Source organism: Oryzias latipes, chromosome 21, assembly GCF_053564925.1.
Source record: "Oryzias latipes strain Hd-rR chromosome 21, Olatipes_Hd-rR_3.1".
NCBI classification, from domain to species: domain Eukaryota; kingdom Metazoa; phylum Chordata; class Actinopteri; order Beloniformes; family Adrianichthyidae; genus Oryzias; species Oryzias latipes.
In genome coordinates this window covers 26,118,947-26,132,850 of record NC_136257.1, presented here as the reverse complement: position 1 = coordinate 26,132,850, position 13,904 = coordinate 26,118,947, and positions in this window count along the sequence as shown.

The window sequence follows — 13,904 nt, the reverse complement described above, 5'->3', positions numbered from 1 at the left end:
CTCCCGAACCTGCCCAGTCTTTTTTTATCTGCCCAACTCATTTCCAGCAGGTCAGACTCTTAGACAAACTGGTAGTGCTTTCAGATGTGGAAACTGCATTTACTAAGATAATTATAGGTTTCTAAGTGAAGGTGTTAGTCTGTGGTGTTTCTAGCAAACACCCAATTGCAAAAAACATCAAATAGACTTTGTCACTTTGTTAAAAACCTCTAATGATGCTGTTCTGGACAAACCTGTCCTGTGGCAGCTGTCTGCTGTGCACAACAGAGGTGGATTGTCTTTTTATGGCTTTTGGAAGCTGGAGGACAGATATACAGGCTATCATGGTGTTAGAAAAGACCTCCTCACAGGACAAATAGTGAAACACCTGTGCGTATCCATCATGATTATATGGTGTGAATAATCAAACTGTACCATCTGTGTCAGCTTCCTGATGTGGCCCGACCCCAATTCAAAACTTCAATTTCATTTGAGATTTTAGCAGGGTTTTTTTCGCCAATAAAGAGCTTTAGTTGGGCTTCCTATATGAAATGAGGTACAGTAAAAACCACTGATTGCTGCTGTTGGTAGATGAAATGAAATTTCGTACAAAGTGTAAAACATTGAAGAAGGATGACACACTTTTTGTTTCACGCCAACGAAAATAGTGTTTTTAACATATTCTTGTGGCATTTTTTTCAGGATGGAGGACATATAACAACAAAATTAAGCTTAAAATTACATTTCTGATTAATTATTTATATAAATTGTTGTAAATCAGGAACAGATAAAAAAAAGTACATTAAAAACGGCTTGTAGTTGTGACGTAGAAACTGCAACGGCAGGCCACAAGCTCCCTGCTCCACTCTATTCTGATGCATCCACTTGTATCCACAGATAGATCTATGTACGTCTTTGTTTTCCTCATCCAAGCTTGTATTTGGTTTAAAACTGCTTGATAGCTCCAATATTGCTCGCCATTTTTGTTGCACAGCTAATGTTCGGATAGGGTTGTGAGGCGCTGTAAACGGGAGAGCGCGTAAACAAAGGGATGTTGGGAAGTAGGAGTGAGCTTAATCTGCACCAACAGTCCCACCCACAACTCAGAGGCAAATTTCCAAATAACTACTGTCGCTCCGTCCTAGAAAACCACACAGGTTTTCAATTTTGACTAAAAATGGCATAATCATAATTTAAAAAAAACACTTGGAATGCTTTGAAAATAGATCAAAAGCTAATTGGAGTGGACTTTAACCCAAAACACAGTAATATTTTTACCTTTGTATTTTTTTAACTTAAGTTAGCCAAATTTGAAGGATTTGACATTTAAGACCAAATTTTTTTTTGCAGACTTCAGACAAACAGTTTTGCTCAGTACTTCTGCACATGTTTCTATCAAGTTTAATTTGTGGGGATAATCTGGTGGATGACTGCAGGATAAAAATCTGGAGGCTTAACAAATAGAGATCATGCTTTCAAAAGGGTTTTATAAAGGCTCAATGACGCAACGACACACAGAAAGCCACTAACAATAAAATGAAGTCTCACTCTGACTTTGGTAGTCCTGGCAAAATGCGTTGTTAAGGGAAGTGTAATAGCTGTTTGTTAGCACTTACATGATACAGTCTTTCTCTCTTTCGGCTTTTCCCATCAGGGGTCGCCACAGCGAATCATCCTTTTCCACCTCACTCTATCATGGACATCTTCTACCCTAACATTAGCCAACTTCATGTCCTCTGTTAAGACATCCATGTATCTCCTCTTTGGCCGTCCTCTTGCCCTCCTGCCAGGCAGCTCCATCTCCAACATCCTTCTACCAATATATCCACTATCCCTCCTCTGAACATGTCCAAACCATCTCAGTCTGGCTTCTCTGACTTTGTCGCTGACACAGGCAACATGAGCCGTCCCTCTGATGTACTCGTTCCTTATCCTGTCTAACCTGGTCACTCCTAAGGAGAACCTCAACATCTTCATCTCCGCTACCTCCATCTCAGCCTCTTGTCTCTGTCTCACTGCTACCGTCTCTAACCCATAGAGCAGAGCTGGTCTCACCACTGTCTTGTACACCTTTCCTTTGAGTCTTGCTGGCACTCTTCTGTCACACAACACTCCTGACACTTTCCTCCAACCGCTCCAACCTGCCTGCACTCGCCTCTTCACCTCTTTTCCACAATCCCCATCACACTGAACTGTTGACCCCAAGTACTTAAACTCCTGCACCTTCTTCACCTCAGCCCCCTGTAACCTAACGCTTCTACCTTGATCCCTCTCGTTCAGACACATGTATTCTGTCTTACTACGACTGACCTTCATACCTCTTCTTTCCAGAGCAAACCTCCACCTCTCTAGCTGTTCCTCCACCTGCTCTCTACTCTCACTGCAAATTACAATGTCATCCGCAAACATCATTGTCCAGGGAGATTCCTGTCTTACCTCGTCTGTCAGCCTGTCCATCAGCATAGCAAACAAAAAAGGACTCAAAGCTGATCCTTGGTGTAGTCCCACCTCCACCTTGAACTCCTCTGTCTGACCTACAGCACATCTCACCACCGTCATACTTCTCTCATACATGTCCTGAACTACTCTGACATACTTTTCTGCCACTCCAGACGACCTCATACAGTACCACAGCTCCTCCCTCGGCACCCTGTCATACGCCTTCTCTAAAGGCTAACTTACATGATACAGTATATGAGACATTTCACCCAGCTTTATGTTTAGTGAGAAAATGGAGAGCATGTTTCCTCTTTTAGACAAACACATGATTCACACTGGAGTGTGGTGTCTCATCTTTTCTGCCAATTTGTTCTCATTTACACTCGTTAAACAACAGTGTATAAATATTTGACAAAGTTGGGCTATTCTGGCAGTTTCATGTCTGCCAGGTGAAAGATAAACCTTTTTGAGACAAGAAAAGGTGGTTTTTATGAGCTGTTTGGCTACTGGTGATTTGAATTTATTTTTTTCATGATAATTTTTTGCTTTGTTTTGAAAAAGAATGTCAGTTCACAAATTTTGTGTACATTTTTATAGCAATTTGGGTTTTCTTTATGTCTGGATTTGCTTTGGGTCTTTAATTGTGCTTTATTTGCAGAGTTTATCAGTATTTAAATTTAAATTTCCCCTTCAAATCAGTTTCACCTTTCTCTGTTCTTCAGTTTCCTGTCAGTCATTCACACCTTGGTTCAGGTTCTCACTATCATAGCAGCATTGGTTTTCCCAACCATTTTTTTTTTGGCGGATCATATCATTTAGTCTCTTTATGTTTTTACATGTCTTAAAAATTGTTTTGTCATGAGCTGGAGGTGTAGGAACCAAAATACAGGAGGTTTAGTGGAAAAACTAAAACATTTTATAAACCAACTGAAACATTTCAAAAACCACGGAGAAACAAAATGTGAGACAGCAGAGCTGAAAACCAGACGCTTAGATAGACTGAGGGTAATTGACAGAAATGAGCTGTGAATGATCAACGTGAACCTGGAGTGACTGATAGAGGAACAACTCAACACATGATCAAAACCGAGGGCACAACTGAAAACCAAACTAAAACACAGAATCTTTACATGTAAGACAATTATTTCCATGTCCCCTCCTCCTCATTTCATCTTAAATCTTTCACCTGCACTTTGGATAAAAAGGGCTGCTGGAGGGGATTTCATTTGTCTTGATCAATAAACAAGCAAACATTCAATGCATATTTCATTGTGAGTATTAAAATGTGCTTTTAGTTCTTTAAATGATCCCTAATGTATGTTACTGAAGGTTTCATAATTTGCTAAAAATGGTCCAACATTACTTGCAGGAAAAAGAAAAATTTCTACAGTGGCCAATGAATCATATCACTTGTCATCACTGGATGACAAATTACTCTAAGCTATCATTAGATTATGATGTCTCCTAATTACTCAATTTGAATTAGCATAATTTTTCGCAACTATCCTGAAGGTTTACAGGCGAAAGCTTGGAGCAATTATCTGTCACCATCTTCAGTGAGGAGATTTGACAGTTTGACCCTCCTTGTCTAAAAATCCCTCCTGACACTTGTACTCCTGCTGGCAATGTCGAATGAGACAGTTGAGGCTAACTCGGGATAAAACACTTCACCGACTCCTGTTAAAGATGTTCCATTTGTCAAAAATAAACTGATATTGCCTCACAGCCACTGCTCTCTGTTCCACTACGTTTCATATTTGCTCTAAGGAAGTAATGACTGTATGTAAGGTATGCAAGATCTCATGACTTACACACACACACACACACACACACACCAGTGCAGGCAAGCCATTTGTCCTAGATGTTAGAGCTGGTCTACCTGCTTCACGGTTTATACAGCACGTTTGAGATATATTGTTTTTATACAGATAAGTCAACATTTTGTTTCAAAAAGTGGTTTGCCTAATCAGAAATATTCATCATAGCATCAGGCCAGACAGCAAGAATCTACCAAAGCGTCGCACCTCGCTGGCACAGCTTTCCACTCTTTTCACAACAAACCAGAACATGTAGGGCATTGTACTCCCTCTAAAATGGACTTCACCCTGTAATGGCACATCACTTTAGAGATTTGATTTGCTTCATGGACACATTTCATTTTAACAGAGCGGAGAAAATCAAAAAAGGAATGTGTGGGATTACATAAAGGAAGCTTACAGAGCTTATTGATGAAGTAGTGGGTGGACTGTAGGAGTATCTATAAATGCAACTGTGCATGGGCTTTCTTTTGTTTTGTTTTTTTGTTGTTTTTTTTTTGCAACAAAACTAAGCTTTCATCACAACAAATGAGATTTTCTACCAAATGTAATTGCTGGAAATAATGAAATTTTTGTGTGCCAGCAAACAAAATTGTATTTTCAAGGTTTTCTCTGGCATTAAAACTGAAATGTGTGGGTTTCCTTATGCTGCTTAAATATAATATCAAAAAGGAGAAGGAGGAGAAGGTCATTGGAGCAAAAACTAAAGATTAAAAAATAAAATAAAAAAATTGACATTAAATAAAAAGTCCTGTTTAATTTCAATTTAACAAATTCAGCGCTCAGTGTTGGCCAATATTGTTTTTTGTGTTAATGTAATGACCTTTGAGCGTCCAAGTAAAGTTTTCATTAATAAATTTGGTCTTACGGTGTATCAAGACAAAGGCAAAATAATTTGATGTGGACAGAGTCCACTAAATTTATTCTGGATCGAGTCCTGAACCTTGCATTTGGTCTGTATTCCAACTGCCATCAAGAGGACTTTCCTGTTTTGAACTAAAGCTTGTCAACACAACCATGTGACTAAAAATCTCTTAAAGAGATTCTCTTCAATCATTGGCCACGAATTACGAGGGTGGGACAAAGCAACTAGAGGCAGAAATTATGGAAGTTCTACGCTTTGCAATCCTTGTCTGGATAGTTCACTTACTCCAACTTTATATTTCGCTGAACAGTTTTGAATGTCTGGAGTCATGCTGCTATGCGGTTGCCAAGTAGACGGCTAAGACGGTACGCTGATAAGTGATAATGACATATGACGACTGGCGATGGTGGCCGTTCTAGTCTTGCTGTTCCGCCTGAGGACGGATTGTATTCAGACTGAGGAATCTCGATCGAACCAAAGCTCAATTTGAGCTGCAAATGAACCGAGACCACCTCCAAAGATGGGTCCGAAAGCGGTTACTGGTCCAGGGCCCAAGGTTATAATAGTTTCTGATATTTTATTAGTTTTAGTTTTTATTTCATTTTGAATTTTTGTTTTTAAATTTATTTAGTTTTAATTAGTTTTTTGGAGGCAGCTTTACTAGTTTTTATTAGTTTTTATTTTTTGAAATTGCTTCGTTTTAGTTTAGTTTTTATTAGTTTTAGTTTTTTTCTTTTTTTTTGTGAATTAGGATATTTGTCAGGTGCATGATTCAAAATTACCAGAATAAGTATTTTATAATAAAAACTCAATCAAAGATACATTTTGAAATACTTATTATTCAGAGGACACAAGGACAACCATCCTTAAATTAAAATACAACAGCCGATAACAGCATTACGTTCCCTGCTCTCGCTTCTTTTTCGGGGGAGGGCGGGCGACAGGCTAGCTTGTCGAGGTACTGATGATCTGCGTTTTTGTGTGCGCTTTTTAAATGTACTTTTAGATTCGTAGGGTTTTTCCCTTTGAGGAGCGTTCCATAAATTTTGTCTCCTGCTTCGACTACAAGGCACTTACTTTTGTTTACGACGCTGTTGTATTCAAAAAAGTCCCAAATAGGACTCTCCCGCTTTCTCCCAACTTTTAATGCAGCCATCACGCTCATGTAAATGTCTATGACAACGCTAGCCGGCAGTGTCTGACAGACATCATTTGACGTCACAGACAACGTGATGCCATAGGGGTCAAATACACAGTAAAACTAGCAGCGTGAAGTAGATAGATTTTATTTCAACCCAAAAGACTTATGTATTAACAAAGACGAAAACAAAGGATTTTTTGGGGTTAATATTAGTTAGTTTCAGTTCGTTTTATACACACAACAAACAGTTTTAGTTAGTTTTCGTTTTTTGTAAAACTCTCGTTTTTATTTTTATTTCAGTTAACGAAAATGTTTTTTCAGTTCTAGTTTTGTTTTTTTTTTGTTCGTTTTCGTTAACTATAATAACCTTGCCTGGCCCCAGAGTCTGCTAGGTGCATCCAGACTGAAAATTTGTTTCCGATCATCGGGGGACGGACAAACTCTGGTTCACTTTAAGCGAACACATAAACACACACACACACATAAACACACACATTTTCATTTGAATGAAAAAAGACAACACTTGTTATCCCATGGCAACAAGATTATACAGAAGCAAAATGGTATAAATGTTTATTTGCATAGTAATGAAAGTCTTCATATACTATCAATGTTTTGTTGACCAAAAAGAAAACAATACTATCAACATTTTTTTAAAAAGAAAAACCAAGAACACACAGATTTTGAAGCATGGTGGAGGTAAAATCATAGTTTGTACATGTTTTGATTTGGATACATCATTTAGGATTTGGATACATAATTTTAAAGTTGAACTGTACAATTCAATTTTAGACTTGTAGTATTTTAGATGTTTTAGCTGAAAACATCTAAAAACTAAAAACCAAGTTTAGATCATAAAGGTTGATATAGACTCAAACTAACCAAGATTATCAAAGATTCCTTTAGGATCCTCCCACGCGTGAGCTCAACTTTATTTATGCAAAGACTTTTTACATTTTGTTGCAAACAGTATGATGCTTGAAATTGCATGTATTCTTGATGAGGGAAGCTGGGAATTGGCCGGCTGTCAGATCTGTACCATTATCTGCCTTTTAGGTTTGAAGAAAATTAGACTTGGAGTCCCTGAGGTGCCTGCGGACCCTTGCATGCTGGCAGTGCAGACTTTTAAGAGCGTGTCATTTCCATGATGGAAATTCACTTTAATCAAAAGAAGAGTCACAGACTCAGAAGAACTTGTTTGCAGACTTCTAACTTGTTCTGGGGTAGGTCAGGTAGCCCTGAAATCCAAGACATTATTCAGTTCATTCATGGACACATGAATGGTCACAGGGACATAAAGTATAACAAAAAAAAAAAAACAGTGGCAAAACTAGAGTTTTTTATGTGGAAGCGTACATCCATATAAAAACCGTGAAGAAACAAAAATCTTATAAAGAAGATTTAATTGGAGATGCCATTTTAATCTTTCTATATTTAAAGAAAGACTAGTTTTCTCACTCTGAGCACCGGCATTATTTTGTAGATGTTGTGGTATTTTTTGACAAACATGCCACAAAAATTATGAATTGACGTCTGTGGTATAACAAAGTTCTCCTGCTCGTGTGTTTGTGGAATATACAGTCGATGTTTCAGTGCTAGCCTTTATCCCTTGTGCTATCTTGTGGGGTCAAAATGACCCCACCCTTACATTGACGTGTTCTCCCTACCATGACAAAGGTGGATAAAGGTGGAGAGGATTTCATGTAATCCATGGACACCAGTGAAAATCACAAATCATCTATAAAAAAAACAAAAAAAAAGTCTTGTGGGGTCCAGATTGGTTGGTCACAGTGCCTTGGATAGCACAAAGGTTATTGAGGCACAGAAACTTTGGTTCACTTTATTTGATCTTTTTTAGACTTTTTTTTTTCTCTGATGTGATGCTGTTGTCAGAGCTGCTGGGGTGTTTTAAGAGAACAAGAGTTGACAGTACAAATGTGTTTGATGAACTGAAACAGTGTTATCGTATTGTATTGTAGGATATTATATATTACTATACTATGCTATGTTATATTATATTATTTTATGGTATGGCTAATATGGTAGGGGGGTCAACCTCTGATTGGAGGATTGCAGGTTTGATTCTCGCTTTGCCCGCCCATGTGTCGAAGTGTCCTTGGGCAAAACACTGAACCCAACCTTGCCTCTGATGGAAGGTTGGCAGTGTTCTGCAGCAGAGCCACCATCAGTGTGTGAATGTGTGTGTAAATGGGTGAATGGGATTGTAACTGTAAAGCGTTAGGTGCCTTGGAGGAAGGTAGAAGAGCATTACACAAGTATACGCCATTTACTATTATATTATATTACAAAAAAAGTATTTATCTGTGCTTTTCCAGACGCTCAAAGCGCTTACAATGTCCCCATCATTCACTCACTCCTCATTCATACTTAGTGATGGTAAGCTACCGATGTATCCACAGCTGCCCTGGGGCAGACTGACAGAGGCATGGCTGCCAATTCGCGCCCATGACCCCTCTGACCATCACTGGGGCATTCATATGCTTTCACACACCAGTGGAGCCACACTGGAGGCAAGGAGGGAGAAGAGTCCTGCCCAAGAACACAACAACAGTTGACTGGGGGAAGCAGAGATTGAACCGCTGACCCTTCGATCATTGGATGACCTGCTGTATTATATTATATTATATTATATTATATTATATTATATTATATTATATTATATTATATTATATTATATTATATTATATTATATTATATTATATTATATTATATTATATTATATTATATTATATAGTAGAAATTTCAATAGGCTTACATTTGGTCACCAGTACATTTAACCTGGTTTGAGTTGGATTTATTTGGTGGACTCTGGGCTGTGGACATTCGATATGACTACTATGCTTCACAAAGTTGTGACCCCACATCTATAAGAATGGTCACTTTGTCAAGCTAAATTGGTCGTGAGCACTGTCTGTGTGCTTAGTATATTGTAACGATCCAGCCGTACCATCACTTCAGCGGGGTAGCACACGCCGCTCTGCTCATGAAGAGGCATTATTGGAGAGCTGTCCGTGCCCCATACACCGCATGACCCTGGACAGTCTCAGGTTGGAAGAAACAGTGAGAGAGGCAATATCTGCTTTTTAGCAACAAGTCTGTATATTCCAGCACACACAAACAGCCCCAACAGCATGGACGTCACTTCAGTTCACAACCCTCTGACTCAAAGTTTCATCCTAAAACTCCCCACTTCCCATGAGCCTTAGGGGCTCAAGGCGGGGCTAACTCCCAGGTCGCTACACTGCCCCCACCTAAGAGGGTTAGTGTCCCCACAACCCTCACATAGCTGCAGAACTGAACACCACAACACAACAGCAAAACACATGGACACACTGGCTGAAAACTCCATCCCACAATCCTAGGTTCCAACCACCACCGTGTACAGTCTTCCTCCCAACTAGCTGGGTTAGCACATCCGTCACTGACACAGTCCCATGGCAGTATGTGCCCAACCAGGAGAATCAGTCCCCGCCTCCGTGGAAGCACCACCATCAGGGTGCACGTCACCATGGGGGAGCAGACTCTCTCCGAGCGAAGAGCTGCACATCAGAAGCCTAGGGCCCCAGGCATCCCAGGCGCTCGTTGTCGTCTCTACGGTGACAAGACTCCAGCTGCTGTCAGATCCGTTACGTCGAACCCTGCTCCCCAAAGCGAAGCTCTGCTGTCCGCGCTAACAGGTCTCGCAGCTCCGCAGGTTGGAGGTCCAGCAGTTCCAGGAGTGTAGCGCCCTCTAACGCCAGGCCTGGGTGTGTGACATGTCTCCTTGGGAGTCCAGCCCTCATGGCCGGTCGCCAGGTTGACCTGAGCCAGCTGTGATACCAGCGGTGTTGAGCCATTACGTCGTAAAAGTTCCGCTGGGCTGCGCACAGTCATCACAGACTGGTCCGGATGGTCTAGAGCTGGCGTCGGGAAAGGCCAGGCTGCAGATGACGGTGGGTGCTCCATCAGGGAGTTGATGTCGCCCTTTCTCCTCCATTCTCCCGAACTGCCTCCAGGATCTGCTGCTCCGACTCTCGCTCCATGGTGTCACTATCAATGGTGTAGCTCTCCATGTTGTGGCTCTCCTTGGTGTAGCAGCGGCTATGCATCCCACTTCTGACACCAATGTAACAATCCAGCCGTACCGTCACTTCAGCGGGGTAGCAAACCCTGGATAGTCTCAGGTTGGAAGAAACAGTGAGAGAGGCAATATCTGCTTTTGAGCAACAAGTCCGTGTATTCCAGCACACACAAACAGCCCCAACAGCATGGAGGTCACTTCAGTTCACAACCCTCTGACTCAAGGTTTCATCCTAAAACTCCCCACTTCTCATGAGCCTTAGGGGCTCAAGGCGGGGCTAACCCCCAGGTCGCTACAATATGTTTAAACACTGGTCATTTACAATCCCTTTCCTGAATTTATTTTTTCTTTTAAAGGTCCTGTATTATGTCAAATCAACTTATTTTGAGGTTTTATATTGAATATAATGTTAATTCCACACAATAAACAACCCTAATGTGGTATTTTAATCCATTCACGCACCTCTAACTATTCCTCTAAAACCCTGCACCAAAAACACAATTGGGTTCTCACATCGTGACGTAGATAACATCCCCTTCCAGGAAGAGCCTGCGCTGCCAGCACCACCCCCAGGCTAACACACACACCTGACTCTAGGTTGATGTCATGAAATGGCCGACACCTATAAGGAGCGAAAGGCGTTGCCTTAGAGATTAAGGTATCTTACTTCTGGTTTGGAAAAGAAGCATGCAAAAATAACTCGTATTTTATAAAAACAAATGTGTTATTTAGTGTACAAAAAGTAATATATTATGATATATAGAGATATAGTTTAAACGGAAAGGCCTGAGAAAACCATAATATAGACCCTTTTGTTGTTGTTGAAAATTTGCTTAAAAACAGGTGTGGTCTTGTGGGGAGCAAAAAGCTTCCCATTTTTTCCCGGATCCCAGCAGAAAGACCCACTGAGCTTGTAGATCAAGAATCTCTGCTTCGGCAGGGATTTTCTTGCACAAAATGGATACATAGCCAGCAGGGAATCAAGAGGAGGGACCAGTCATCCTGTGGTGAGATTAATGCCAAGAGTGAGCATGCCCAGAAGGGGGGCTTGCCAACAGGTGAGGCAGACACATGCTCATAGTTTAGGGCCACAAGGGGGGTCCTGGAGGAGGATCCATTTTTAAATCACTATTAATCACTCTACTTTTCTTGTCTTACATATTTCAGTTTTATAGTGTGATCCATAAAGTCATTGAACTCTTTTCACTTTTGTTCTTGGATTCACATCTTTAGCTACTTTTGGTTCAGCAGAGTTGGACATATATTTATGTTGTAGGTTGATAATCTTTCCAATATTTACAGAATCTACTGTGAATTGTTTGTTATTTTGTAAGAAAAGGAGTGGGAGGACCCACCTACAAATTTTTGCCTCATGTCTCTGAAAATTTTTCAGGATTTTTGGAGAAACCTTGAGACTCTTGGTCTGGTCCAGCAGTTTCTCTGAATGAGCTGCAATCTAGTAAAGGCGGAACAAGACAGCGTGTGTGGTGCAGACCTTCATACCCTATTTGTAAATATTATGTATCAAGCCATAATGAAGACATGGGACTTGATGAAGACAAAAACATGAAATTAAACTAATAAACTTTTTTTAAGTTGATTGTTTCATTGAGTTTTTCTCAATGTCTTTTTTACTTTAAACTCATTCATTCATCTTCTAAACCTGTTTTGTCCCTTTTGGAGTCACTGGTTTGCTGGAACCTATCTCAGCCACTCGTGGGCAAAGGCAGGGGACACCCTGGAAAGATCGCCAGTCTGTCGCAGGGCCACAAATCCCACACCCATGCACTCTCACATTCAAACCTAGGGACAAATTGTCATGGTGCCTCTGGTAGTCTCTCCTCCCCCTCCCCTTTCTGCTCTGCTTCCTGATCATCACCAGTTGTGAACACTCACTTCATCAACCTACAGCCTTCTTAAGGAGATCCAGCTTCAGCATTCATCGCCAGTTCATTGCCCCTTATGGTGCTTAGTCTGGTTGCTCATGTATATTCTTGCTCATGAAGTTTTGCCTCTCGCTAACTTTATCCTTAAGCCTCGTCAACAGGAAATGTTCATCACGAGTGTTCACCTGAGTTACGTCTCTACAGCAGATCCATCCTCATCTACTACACCACGACTCCTGTCCACGCCAAGACCTCCAGCCACGTCACAGCTAAACACTCCAGCCAAGCCACGACCCCCAACCAAGACTCTTGTTCCACGTCTTACCTCGCATCGCCTGAACTCTGCCACCATATTTACCATCGGATCACCATCCTGGGAAATAAACTCTTTAACTTACCTCATCACTCTCCTGTGTTTCCTTTCGGGTTCCAGCATCTGGGTCTGTCTCTTTTTGAGATCATGACACATAAGTGTAGCCAATTAACTCAGCTAAAAAAATCCAACCTCAGTGTCAGATATAAGGACTGAATGCGTCAAAATAATTAAGAATTTCAAGACATATGTCACAGAATCAATGCCCACTACTTTTTAATTGCAACAAATACTAAGACCGGATCTGCATAACTTTCCTACCCCACTGGCTCCTCCCTTTTGCTCCAATTGTTGGGGCATTTGGAGATATAGTGGTGTCCGAACTTGTTCTTTTAAAAGGGAGTGGTAGCGACTTAGGGCTGGGTATCCCTCCGCTGGTACAGTAGTCCGCACTTGTGACTCAGGAGAAACACATTTCTTCACGTGGGCATGCACTAAACCACAGAAGTTGATATTTAAATGTAAGTACTGACTTTTTGTTTTTGCATGACTTCTTAAAGTCATAAAACCGATTTTGTTAAGTATTTTCCGAGCAATAGCTGCTACTTGCTAACGTAGATACCGGCGACTATTCGTCACGTCATCAACTGGTAGTGATGTCCGGATTTGTAGACACTATTTTTCCATGATTCTCTGCTTGGAGGGCTAAATGTAGGGGTAGGGAGAAGCTGTAGGGGTAGTGAATGAATTTGAATTCAGCCTAAGCATGCTCACAACATCAAAATGCCTTTTTCATATATCTTTATGTAAATACATAATATAAAATTTCAATCTGTATTTCTAAGATGTGCACTATTCCCTTTGGTAATCTGGCTCCACATCCAGTAAATTTTATTTTCTCAAGTGTGGTCTCAATATTCATTCTGCCTGTCTGGGAGATGCAGATTTAGAAAAGGATTAAACCAAAAAAAGAGCAAAAGTGTGCCAGAAGCCCGTTTTTCCCAAGAAGTGCTGTTTCCAACTGCAAAGCAGACTTTTGAGAAGCTGACTATCATAGTTTGATCACCATCTCTCATCTGCAGGTCTTTTAGCACCTTCGAAGAAAGATTTCCTGCTATCTATAGACCAAAATCTATCGCACAAGAATTTTAACAATGAAAGGCCATTGATATTCCTGCAGTGCTGCTGGAGGAGTGTCAATATTTAGAACAGTGCTGTCACTGGAGCAGCGGGGTTCTAACTTACTGTCAAAAATTCCTTGAATCAGTCTCAGCTGATACAAGAGAGGTTGCTTTTTTAACGTGGCCCATATCGATCTGTTAGCTCTCGTTCATGGAGGCACAGTCATGATGAATGTCAGTTTGCTGCACGGAATAAAAAAGT